Source organism: Anoplophora glabripennis, unplaced genomic scaffold (assembly GCF_000390285.2).
Source record: "Anoplophora glabripennis isolate ALB-LARVAE unplaced genomic scaffold, Agla_2.0 scaffold1121, whole genome shotgun sequence".
NCBI classification, from domain to species: Eukaryota; Metazoa; Arthropoda; class Insecta; order Coleoptera; family Cerambycidae; genus Anoplophora; species Anoplophora glabripennis.
Window position 1 is genome coordinate 28,206 of NW_019417483.1, and position 14,047 is coordinate 42,252.

Sequence of the window (14,047 nt, forward strand, 5' to 3'; positions counted from 1 at the left end):
GATAAATGCCCCATCCGGTATATATAAGGTATTTGAGGCATATAAGGCTATAAGGCCCACTTAACTTAAATATGCAATAAAGTTTATTAATTTGAGTTATCACAAACGTTACATAAATAGTACAAGAGACAATCCTTTTAAAAACACTTGACTTTTTAAAAACTCTTTCTCTGGGCCTTATTAAACCAACGTGGTATAATATAAGGTTATCTTCTGAACTTGCAGTTTTTCACAACTTATCTTCACAATGACTTTAAAAACATCTTTAAATTAAAAAAAAGAAATATAAAACCTTTATTACACATTTCCCTTACTAATCAACATGGCCCTTTTAACCCCTAAGGTAAAAAGGTTACTCAAAAAGTTTACTTAAGTACTCTCTAAAGCAAACTAAGTAAACCAAACTTCTCAAAGCCTAATTCGTTTTTTATAAAAACAATAAATGAGCCTTCTCTGTCTTCGACTAAAACGAAATTAGACTAAACTAATCGCATGTATGCGTGAAGAGTGACGTATCATGAAATTATTTTAGCGCGAATTTTTAAATGTGGGCCTTAATATCTCCTGGGCTTTATTTGCCTCAGGTACCTTATATGACCTTATATTTATTAGCAATTTAAATAAAAAATGTTCTACTTACGTTCTACTCGTATATTCTTATTGTGACGAAATTGGTTTAAGTCAGCTTATTGCCCAGTAGTGTTTTCTTTAGCAGACATTTTGTTTTTATTTAATACATTTTTTAACTTTATTTCTTAATTGTTTTTAAATAACTCTTTTCAGAATATATTTTTGCTTTTTGACATTTCAGCTGGAAGATTGTTTTAACTAAAAATTGTTCAAAACATCTTTACATGATAAAAGAATAATTTACAATATATAATATAGCTTAATACGATTTTTGTTAAATCTTATTGCCCTGCTTTAGCTAAGCTAAATTTAATTTAAAATGATTCTTAAAACTAACTCACTTGCTTTCCATTTAAGTCTTCTTTCGTTTTATGAATTGCTTAACTCCTTATATTATTATTATTTGAGCATCGCTGGCAGCTTATTTTTCTGGAGTTTTTACTTTTTAATTATACCTTTGTCTTTGCCTACGGGGCACTTGATTTTTCCTCACTTGCTGGACTTTTTCACCTTACTTTGTTACTGCTTCGTTTCTCACAAATTTTCGTATACCTTTTACTTATAATTCTTTTTGCAAGCTTTTTTTGTTCACTTACCATGTTTGTTTCTGACAGTAGGATGCGCTTAGTGGTTGCAAAGGCTAACAAATAATAAGTAAGTAATTTCCTTACCGTTCTAGAACGGTATAAGTACCTAAATAATGATTAAAATAGACATTTTTAACATCGCATTGATTTGAAATGGGTTTACAAGAATTCAGTTTAAAATTTAATTGATTTAAAATAAATATGTATTTTAAATCTATTTATTGATATCGAAATTAAATGTGCAGCTTGTACATTATTACTTATAGAAATTGGAACGGTACATGTTTTTTCGATTTCGGTTTCAGTTATATTTCTATTTACAGTAAACTGTGACAATAATAAACATCAATAGATTTAAAAAACCTGCTTCGCAAATTTATTCAAAAATGTCATTTTTGATATTACATAAAAAATTAAATACGTATGTATAACTTCGTTTTCATTTATTGCGATCGTGCAAAAAATAATATAAGCATCAAGAACGTTAAGGGTTATACCGTTCTCAGACAAAATTGTCCAAACATTGTCTTCGAACGATAAATTACCCTTACCGCTCTTAATACTTAATATACTATAATCTTACTTTCTTACTTTAATATTCACTTTATTTAAATCATATTTACTTTGTGCTTATTCAATTTCTTGTTTTAGATAACTGTTGATACTTACAGAGCTTTTTACATACCTACTGTCTGTAACGAAATGCAACATTTCTTATATAACCTTTTCCAAATCAAATAAACGTTGCTAGTTCCAAGCGAGCAGCTTCTCTGGACTGAGGGCTTGGATGTGGTCGTTGAGGTATTGAGGAATGTTGCGGGTAGGCACGTCTATCTGANACGGAGAAAGGGCCTACCTCTACGAGGCGTCCGGGCCTACAGCGATGAAGTGGGTAAAGAGCGATAATCCCGCTCGACCCCGCTCCATCCGAGGTCATTTTTCCTGCCAAGGATATTGGCGCGCCTAGCCAGCTCACTCTCGCCTCTGCGTTTCGAGGTGCATTGTCGTGGTCGACAAGCCAGAGTGTCTCCTCCGTAAAACGTTCGATGCTGCTTCCGGAGTACCTATAAAATTAATTCTGCGTTATTATTTCACATAGTGAATATTGGTAAAGATAGAAAAAAAGGTTTTTTTCAAAAACAAAACAAAAAAGAGAAAAGAATTTGGATTAAGGAAAAGATAACCCTTAATAGAAAAATAACAGTAAAATGAATTTGCGGGTGGAAAAACAAACATATCCTACCCGGGGAAAAGACAGACCCCAAACACAAGTTGGAAAAGAGGTCACAGACCCAACCAGGTAATTCCGGATTTACACTTCGGTGTAGTCCAAAGAAAGAATTCGTAAACAGGTCAAAAATTTTAAAAAGAATTCGCAACGTGGGAACGGCATTTTTCGCGTCTGGCACAAGAAGAAATTCCTACGCGCAATAATGGAAGACGACTTCGACGGGACGCTACGAGAGAGAGTCGTGTATGCAGAGCTAGGCCGGGAAGCACGCGACGGTCGGTTAGCGGTGGGCGTCGTCGCGGACGGCGTCCAACTTCGACGCCGGGGTCGAGTGACGTCACACCGTGTCGTCGTACCTCATCCCCCGTTGCTTCACTTACCATTAGGTTGCGGCTCTCAGGGTTTCTGGACATGTTAATTGTTTCTCGCGCAATCGCGCTGGACTCTGCTCGAGATGTAGCTAACCTGGTAAAATTGCGCTTAGGCATGGCTAGGTGAGAGGACGCGATCTAATTTTGTAACAACTTGTCTTTCCCTTAGATAGGATGTATGAGAGGTTTGACTCTAACAAAGGGAATTTAGATAGAAATGATATGAGCTATAGGATCGGTATTGGAAAGATAAGTGAAAAGTGGCTTTAAGCACAAATACGTCCCGCTATCTCTGATATCTGTGCTTAGGCGGCTATGAGAGCCGTTAATTAGGTAGTTTGTATATATAATTCTTATAATTATATATATCTAGAGGTAAAACACTACGCTCATATAGTTCTGATAACTATAGGGGTGGTTTGATGCACTTCACTAGAGCTTATATCTAACACTTATGATAGGGCTGGCTAATGGCCCGTGATTTGAGTTTGCCGCGGGTCAAAAATAAATGTCCGGGCGACGTTTTACCTTTCTTTTATAGATAAGAGGTAGGTTAGGTTATATATATATATTTATTAAACATAAATCTGACTCTAACAATTGGTTAAAAGCTTGCGAAAGGCTGAAATATTGACTATATTGGCTTTAATGTCGCAACTAAAATTTGGAGCGTCCCACAACAGAGACTGGCCGGATACTTCGATCCGGTTAAATAACTGTAAATGCCTACAGTTGACGCTCCATCGCGATAGGGGATTCGCGGCCTTGATCCGCGGTTGATATCCGGGTTTTTATGCGATTCTTCCTCCTCTTCTTGGTCGGTGCTTCCCTGCAAGGACGGGGACCATTGGAAAGTTGGTCGATTTCGTGACTCTCCGGAAGGTGGCTGCTTCATCTTGGTTCGAGGCGGCTGGATGGTAACCGGATTCGAAACCTCGATTTTTTCTCTCGGCTTTGCGAATGGAAGCTTTGTGCAAATTATAGCTTAGGATTTGGTTTGTGTTACTGGACATCGGACTTAGGACGTTGTCCGGGGTTCTTGGATTCGGAATGGAAACTTGGGTGAAAATTTTACTTTTGCTCTCAAGGGAGGCTTTGACTTCCGTATTGGAAACTTTATCCAAATCCTGTCCCTTGCTTTGATTTTGGATCATAGGAACGTAGGTAAGGTTGCTACTGGCGGACTTAGCCTCCAGATTGGAAACATAGTTGAAATTTTTACTTTTTCTTCTGACAGCGGCTTCGGCTTCAGGATTAGAAACATTATGCAATTTAATGCTTGTTGCATATGCATCGTGCGCTGGAGCGTTGTCCCGGGCGTTGGAACTTGGATTCGAAAGATAGTCGAAATCTGAATCTGAGTTGGTCTTCACACTTGCATTATAGTGTTTGAATCGAATAACCTCTCATTGTCCGCTCCTTTAGTGACTAGTAGTCGCTACCAATTTTTAAATACACACAGGGAAAACTTCCCCACCAGTAGTTAGAAAGTAGTAGTAGTAGTACTGAGTATCAGCGACCCTTCGGGGTACATTAAGGCTGTTCCCCTCAGCTTGTGGTACGGCCTGGTCTGCCATTCCACAAAATAGGGAAAAAAGAATTCGTAACAAGTTCCCCTTTATTTATTAATTAAGGGGAACCCTACACCTATCGTTCCACAACGCGAGCCGAACCCGACATCCGCAGAAGCAGACGCGGCCGTGCAGAAACGCTTCCTGCACGCATCCAGCGTGTCCTGGGGATCCTTAGAGATACCTACAACCACGTCACCATCTCCAAACGGGTCCGAAACTACAGCGTTCGTGGACAATAAACAGTTTAATATTTTAGTGCGGGGTTGCCAAGTTATGTAGAAAATTCTTCGAATTTTGGAAAAAAACATGCCCAAGAAGAAGTTGTATTAACTTTCAACTAATAGGCTACTATATTAGCGGATATCGATATTTTATATAATTTATAAGCATGTTCTACACCTAAAATTGTTAGTTTGTAAGATAAAGCAACATTTCCGAAAAACATTTTTTTTTTATTTTTGGTCACACGAGATGGCTTTGGAAAAAACTGTCACACTGTGTCAACTTGTCAGTTACTAATAAATATTTATTAGGTAGTCTATAAAATAATTTGTAAGGTCACTCAATGTTTGGGGCGGAATTATTGGACTTTACGTTATTGGGCCTTATTTTTCCGAAGAACAGGGCAACCATATCTTCACTTTTTACAAAATGCCATGGAAAATTTTTTAGAAAATGTATCGCTGAATATTCAGAGAATGTGGTATACCAAACTACCCCCACTATCAAAGAGGATATGAAAAACCGAATCCTACGAGTTTTTCAAAATGTCAATATAAATATGGATAATGTTAACACCACATCTGAACAACGTGTAGAGCTATGCCTAAACCAAGACGGCCATCTTTTTGAACACTTGTAAAATTAGATATTTTATTTATTTTCGCATTGTAAAGAAGTGGTTGTCGGGGTTTCGAAAAATTTATGATAATTATAATAATAATAATAAAATAATAATAATAATAATAATAGGTAACAAAATACACAAGACTACAGTAGATAATACGAAAATAATAGTATGAGAGCATGATATTAACCCGTCAGTGTCTCAAGAGCAACTGGCTGCGCTGTAGGTCAGCTCAAGGATAGAGGCTCGCTCCCTTCCCCCCGGTCGCTAACCGTTCATGGGATATTCGCTACACACTCCCCCTGTGGACCACGATTAGGTCTCCGAAGTGGTTCAGGATTTCTTCCTAGGTCTACCACGCTTTCTATTTTGTACCATAGGGGTCGGATCAGGATCATCTTCCTTACAAATAAATGGGCACATGTCGGAAACGTGGAATTTCCCAATAATCTGTGAAGGCTGCGAAGCATTCATTAAAATGTAGGAATATGGAGCAACAACTTTCACGGGACATGGTCACGTTTGGGTGCAAATTTTGAAGTGAAACCTTTCTGTTGGTTACTGAGAACATGGGTCTTAAGTAGGACTTTATCACCAACTTTGAACAGGCCCATTCAGTGATATATAATTTTAAACTTTTTCATTCATTTCTGATAGTAATTAACCACCTAAATATATCTTAAAAAAAATAGGTCAATAGGATTAGGATAGGAATAAGTGATATATTTAATTTTGAATTTGTAAGACCCTTAAAAAGGTCAACACTGCGGGAGGACAGGTAATGACGTCACGATACCGGCCACTCGGCGATTAAGTCGCGAGCAGTCGGAGAGATGTGTAGATTTTTGCTATACTTTTACCTATATTATATATCTATATTTTTAAGTGTATAAATAGAAAGTGTATAAGAGATATACATCAAGTCTTGTTGAAATGCATTTTCACACAACATATTTATTATAAACATAGAATGACTTAGAATACCTAAATACATTTTCGGATTTTTCTCAATGACGTAAATGGTTCGCTTTTCCACATTTTCTTATGCATTCCATTTTTGTACAAATGTACCCAACGTACTAGACTCGGTACTTGTGGATGTATGCGACGACATGTATGTACCAGTAATACTTTGATTAGTATTTGAAGCAACTCAGAACCACCCTCGTTTTTCTTTGGTTGCCCGTCTAGGGGGTTGTAAAATATTATTATTTAAATAAATTGCTTATAGGTCCCTCTCACCACGTATTTCGAAATTTTTGTGGACGGGAACGTTTAGATGGGATAGAAATTTTTTTCGGCAAAAATTTGAAAATTCTGCTCTAAATGTTTAAATAATAATATTTATAACCCCCTAGACAGGCAACCAAAGAAAAACGAGTTAACTGAGTTACTTATAGGTCCCTCTCGCCGACGTATTTCGAATTTTTTGTGAACGTGTACGTTTAGATGGGGTAGAAATTTTTTTCTCGGCATAAATTTTAAAATTCTGCTTTAAATGTTCAAATAATAATATTTACAACCCCCTAGAAGGGCAACCAAAGAAAAACGAGAGTGGTTCTTAACTGCTTATAGGTCCCTCTCGCTGACATATTTCGAATTTTTTGTTAACACGAACATTTAGATGGGGCAGAATTTATTTCCGGCATAAAGTTGAGAATTGTGCTCTAAATGTTCAAATAATAATATTTTACAACCCCCTAGACGTGCATCCAAAGAAAAACGAAGGTGGTTTTGAGTTGCATACCGTGGCTGGGGAAACCGTGGATAACATCACACAAACTTTTCATTTTTCGGTAATGAAATAAATATTTTATTCGGAGTCGATCCTGAGGTACTTTTGCAGCCTGGAACTATACAATATTTGTACAATCCTCGGTTTCGACCCATTTAGACATAAAAACAATAATTAACGAAACTGCGAATCGATCCACATATCGTATGTATTAACACAGAATGGGAAGAGAGCGAGCGTGAGCGGAGTGCTCTATTATGACGTCAAGCAATGGTTGCTCAACGTTTTTCCGCGCTCTGTTTTCATTAATTTATTTCACACATTTCTCGTTGAAACAAAAAATTGATTTTTGGCATACTAACTAATTGAAGGGTAAACCTTTAGAATATGAAAAAAAATCTACTGAATGGGCTTATTGTAATTCTGTCTTTGATCATATTTCACTTTTCGCAGGTCCTGCTTTTCTTCGTAAGCATATTCTTTGCTTCACAGAGAGAATTTGATAAGTTGCGCAAATATGAAGTTATTCGAGGCATAAAATTCTCAGCCTCGACAACTTCTTTTAGGTCATATTCAGTGTCATGTGGAGCTCGCATTTCGCGACCAAATGTTAGGTATGGCCTGTAGATTCACATACAGTCGAATTTATGGCAAAACGTATACTTGCTAAATATCCATCCCACTATGTTCATCTTAAACGAGAATGGCTAGTTGTGTTTTCAATTCTCGATTTTTCCGTTCAACTGGATTGCTTTCAGCGTGATATAATGGGATAAATGGGGTTTTGATGTCGAAACAATATGTGACCTTTTGCATTATGTCACTAATGAATTGAACTCCATTATCTGATATCATCTTTCTCGCAGTTCCGTATCGTAAGAAGATTTCTTCTATTAGAATTATTGCACAGGCTTCTGAAGTAGCATTCTCTAAGCTAAACAGTTCTACACATTTAGAGGAAATTTCTTCTACAACCAATATCCATCTGTCTAGAGGTCTCTGGTAATGGACCAAACAAGTCAACAGCAGTCACTTCAAACCTTTGTGATGGTGCGGGGGTCTGTAACAATCCTGCTGGTTTGAGATTATTTACTTTGTATCGTTGGCATTCAATGCATTTTCGAATATAGTCTGCAATGTATCGTCTCATTCCAATAAAGTAGAATTTTACTGCAATCTTTTGCATAGTTTGATCTACTCCATAGTGTCCAGCAGTACTATAATCATGATACTGTTTCATAATGTCGCTACGAATACTAGAATGTGTTACTAGTTGAGGGTTCTGTTTCTGAGTCTGGATCAAAATGATATAGAACTCCTGACCAACGAACAATTTATACAGATTCTTCGCTTTCTAATGAGATCATTTTCAGTAACTCTTCATCCTTTAATTGTTTCACTCGCATAGTTTCTAGAGTCCAACTGGGCATTTCAACCATAACAAAACTAATCTGGCATTGGGATTCACCTTCACTACTACAGAATGGCCTTGATAATTTACCTGCCACTACATTCATTTTACCAGGTGTACGTTATTTTCATGTTAAGACCCTATAAGCGCATTGCCCAACTGGGTAATCGGCCTGACGGTGTATTTATGCTAAACAACCACTTCAATAGTCGGTGATCAGTAGCTATGACTTCGGCACCTTCTAAGTATAGTCGAAATTTTTCTGCACTCCAGACCACTCCAAGTACCTCACGCTCTCCGATAGAGTAGTTCATTTCAGCATCTATTGTCGACTTGCATAGGCAATCGGTCTTTCGTTGTTTCCCTCCCCCTGGAGTAGAACAGCTCCACTTGCATCAGTGCGTAAAACATATGGCATTGTCTGGTCTGCTTGGATTAAGATTGGTGCAGTAATCAATCGTTCCTTTAATGTCTTGAAAGCCTGAAGTACTTTAGCGTCAAAGGACCCCGCAGGTTCCTTAAGGAAAATGGCTTCCAGCCGATAGCTCTGAAAATTTGGATTTGAATAGTTCTCGAAGCGTAGATAAAAAGTTATCATAGGCACTAAGCTGAGAAAATTATATTTTCCGAGATATAGTCGCCGAAAAGTAGGAGTTAGTAGTACCGCGAGGTATAAATTGAAGAAAACTCATTGTAAAGTCAAATGAAGAGAAGCCGTGCAATCTGTCCAAAACACATATTTCTTAGATTGTCGGGGTTACTGAATCCAAATCAGCCATCCATTCGGGTATACAGATGCTATACGGGGTATACAGTATACAGCGTGTCCCACTAGTGCGGGAAAGTCCAATATCTATGTTAAAATGAGGAATATATGAATTTTTCTTTTTACTGTGTTGCCACATTTCTCGGAATGTACAAATTAAAAATATATTCAACTATACAGGGTGTTCCACTTTTCCTGGCCAGACACCAACTTTGTTTTTTTAAATAGAAACACACATTTTTTATATTTTTTTCGGATTCTACATCAAAAATAAAGGGTACTTTGTGTAGAATAGTTCTATTCAAATATTTGCAGTTTTTGAGATATCTCTCTTGAAAGGTTTTTCTAGTCGATATTGGTTGCTTACATTTTCTGATACTGACAGGTTATACTAATAGCTACTAAGCCCATTTTTTTATCAGATGTTTATTAAGGATGACTCTTCCGAATCATGCTCCAAAAACTGGCCTGCGTTATACAGGGTGACCAAAATATCATGTCAAAATTGCCAATTGAAAAATTGAAAAATCTCGAATTTTTTAAATGCAACACCCTGTATATTTTCATACCATGAGATGCAGAATTAAATTCTCTGCAACTTTGCTATACCCGATCCTATACCAAAATTCATTAGTTTTTCATGAAATCTCATTTTTATGAAAAAATGCGAAGTTTACAAATAGCTTATATATAAAATAACGTAGTAGGCTCCTGTCAAAGGATATTCTCGAAAATTTTCGATTCACATAAGGTTTAATAGAAAAACGACAGTAATAATAGTGAAATGAATTACCCTAAAGAAGAATTAGGAAATATATAATAGAATAATTGGTAAAACTCATGGTAACTGTTTATTGACAAGTATTTACCAATTTTTGTCGTAGAATTGCTCAATGTCTAGAGAAAATTGGCAGATATTTTGAGCGGTTACCTGTTAATTACTAATTTAACTAGGTCTTTATTACTTTTGTAAGAAATGCACGATGTTAATTTACTGTTTTGGATACTGCATGCGTGTGTTCTTGTTGTCTTCTCATAATTTGCATTTGTTCTTTCAAACCTCTCCTTCAGTTTTACAAAACACTTTATACGAGGATATCTTTGTAAATCTGGATNGCATGCGTGTGTTCTTGTTGTCTTCTCATAATTTGCATTTGTTCTTTCAAACCTCTCCTTCAGTTTTACAAAACACTTTATACGAGGATATCTTTGTAAATCTGGTATTTTAGTTTGGTAAATACTTGTCAATAAACAGTTACCATGAGTTTTACTAATTATTCTATTTATTTACTAATTCTTCTTTAGAGTAATTCATTTCACTATTATTACTGTCGCTTTTCTATTAAACCTTATGTGAATCGAAAATTTTCGAGAATATCCTTTGACAGGAGCCTACTACGTTATTTCATATATAAGCTATTTGTAAACTTCGCATTTTTTCATAAAAATGTGATTTCATGAAAAAGTAATGAATTTTGGTATAGGAGCGGATATAGCAAAGTTGTAGAGAATTTAATTCTACATCTCATGGTATGAAAATATACAGGGTGTTGCATTTAAAAAATTCGAGATTTTTCAATTTTTCAATTGGCAATTTTGACATGATATTTTGGTCACCCTGTATAACGCAGGCCAGTTTTTGGAGCATGATTCGGAAGAGTCATCCTTAATAAACATCTGATAAAAAAATGGGCTTAGCAGCTATTAGTATAACCTGTCAGTATCAGAAAATGTAAGCAACCAATATCGACTAGAAAAACCTTTCAAGAGAGATATCTCAAAAACTGCAAATATTTGAATAGAACTATTCTACCCAAAGTACCCTTTATTTTTGATGTAGAATCCGAAAAAAATATAAAAAATATGTGTTTCCATTTAAAAAAACAAAGTTGGTGTCTGGCCAGGAAAAGTGGAACACCCTGTATAGTTGAATATATTTTTAATTTGTACATTCCGAAAAATGTGGCAACACAGTAAAAAGAAAAATTCATATATTCCTCATTTTAACATAGATATTGGACTTTCCCGCACTAGTGGGACACGCTGTATACTGTATACCCCGTATAGCATCTGTATACCCGAATGGATGGCTGATTTGGATTCAGTAACCCCGGCAATCTAAGAAATGTGTTTTGGACAGATTGCACGGCTTCTCCTCATTTGACCTTACAATGAGCTTTCTTCAATTTATACCTCGCGGTACTATAACTCCTACTTTTCGGCGACTATATCTCGGAAAATATACATTCTCAACTTAGTGCCTATGATAACTTTTTATCTACGCTTCGAGAACTATTCAAATCCAAATTTTCAGAGCTATCGGCTGGAAGCCATTTTCCATAAGGAACCTGCGGGGTCCTTTGAATGGGGAAGAATTTCCTAAGGAGATTCGTAAGCGGTCGAGCAATGTCCGAAAACGGAGGCATAAATTTCCAGTACCATGAACAAGTTTGAATGAAGCTTTGCACATCTTTAGCACAACATGGTGGTTTCATGTCCTTGATTGCGGATATTTTTCCAGGATCAGGCTCGATTCCATTAGGAGTTATCACATATCCGAGATATTTAACGGAATTTCTAACGAATACGCACTTTTCGCGTCGCGCACGTAACTTGAATAGTCAAAGTGCCTTAAAAACTTCTTGCAAGTCCTCAATGTGTCTTTCAAATGTTTCTGATAGCACTAGAAAATCGTCCATATAAGCAAATAGAGCTCTATCGCCAAGACCCGCACGGAATCTGTCCACTAATCGCATAAGTGTAACTGGCGAGTTTCTTAAGTCAAATGGCATGCGGTTGAAGCAGAATGTTCCAAATGGTGTCACAAAACACGTTTTGTTGCGGTCTTCTTTTGCAATACTGACTTGCCAATAACCAGATTGTAAATCGATAGTTAACATATATGGCGTTCTTTTAGCCGTACATATAATGTCTTCGAGTCGAGGCATGGGATAACTATCACTTTCAGTTATTGCGTTAAGTCGTCGATAGTCAACGCACATCCTGAGGTTTCCATCTTTTTTGGTCACTAATACAACAAAACTAGCCCAAGGTCTCACATTCTTCGATAATTTCTTCATCTAACAACCTGTCCAATTCTTTTCTTAAAATCACTCAGTGGATATGGAGGTACAGCGACTAGTGATGCGCATAATCGGATGATTTGAATAATCGGAAAGTCGACTATTCGACTATTTCAATAATCGGATGATCATTCGAGTAATCGCTGAAATGTTTGTGGAACGGTATCAGGAACTTGGAACGGTATGTGGAACTGAGATGCGGCTTGTTGGACATACCCACGGCCGCTCATATGTAGGGAAGATTCCGTACATCGCGTGTCGATTCTATTTACTATAATATTTTTACATTCGCAAATATAGGGGTCACGAATTTGATCGTTGTAAAATTATTTTTCAAATATTCTTGTCAATTGTGATATTAGGTTATTTTTAAGTAGGTATTTTATTTGTTAAATAATTTTGCGATCGATGTACCTATCATACATTAATTTTATTATTTTCAATCAAAAATTATTTATTTTTGTTATTATTAGACACAATGTATTATTTATTTTTTGATATTTTATTTTTGTATTTTTATGTTTATATTTCTATATAATATATTTATTTTGTGTTTTTTAACTATTTAAAATAGNTTTATATTTCTATATATAATATATTTATTTTGTGTTTTTTAAAATAGTTACGTTTTCAATATTTTTACCCCAATAATTTATTTATATTATTAGTGATTTCTCCATCTATCCTCCAAAAAATGTACACGCTAGGAGCTAGGACGTGAGAGAATCAACGCGAGACTAGATTACCCGATTCGACCGATTATTATTCGACCGCGGTTGACATCAGCTTCGTAGTCGGCTTCTCAAATCGATGACTACGTACTGATTATGTAATTCGAGTAGTGACCGATTATCATCCGAATTCTTTTTTAATAATCGGAAGGTTTCGATTATTTCAGTAATCGAATGATCGTTTATTTTTCATTCGGAGTGGTTTGTATCCGATGTATAGCGAATTCAATAGCTCCTCACCCTTGTTTAAAGACTATTATCTTTTAATAACTTGTTGCAAGAGCTTCTTTGATCAGGGTTAAGCGTCTTACCTTCATCAGATCGGAGATAATGCTGCTCACTGATTTCGAATACTTGAATATCTGATGGTACATCAATTTCACTGTAAAAGGAATACAGATGAACATCATCTGGTCTGTCACAAAAATGCCAGCATCCTTCAGGTATGTTTCATCGGTTTTGGTGTACACCATTTGCACCATTTAATAATTTAAAAAAGCAAATATGAATGAACTTTGTGGTAAATGCAAGAAGAAATCAAGGCGCCATCATTATAATTACAGAGCAATTGTGTGCCCTAAGAAGTGAAATTAACGATTTGAAAAATGAGCTGTATTCTGAAATAAAAGAATTGATTGAGCGTGATGCAGTTAATAGAGCGACTCGTAGAACGCAGACTAATATTTCGGAGGTTGACTCCGTTGCTGATAAGAAAAGTTATGCAAAAATTGCAAGGGAAGTTGTGATTATAAAGCCTAAGTCGAATAATAAACAAGATGGAAAGAAAACTTTAGAAATGGTTCAGTCATGTAAGTCCTACTGCACTGGAGGTTGGAAAATCAGACGTTAAAACCCTAAAAGAAGGTGGTGTAACACGAAAGAGGAAATAACTAAAGTAAAACCAGCAGGAGAGAAGAAATTAGGTAAAAGCTATAATGTTAGCACTCCTGATTTAAAAAATACTAACATTAACATTCTGGATATAGAACGTGATATAAATGCCGAGGAGCTACTGGAAAGAAAGCAAAATGCACATTTAAATAATGATGTGTGTTAAGGTTATTAAAAAAATGCGAAGTAA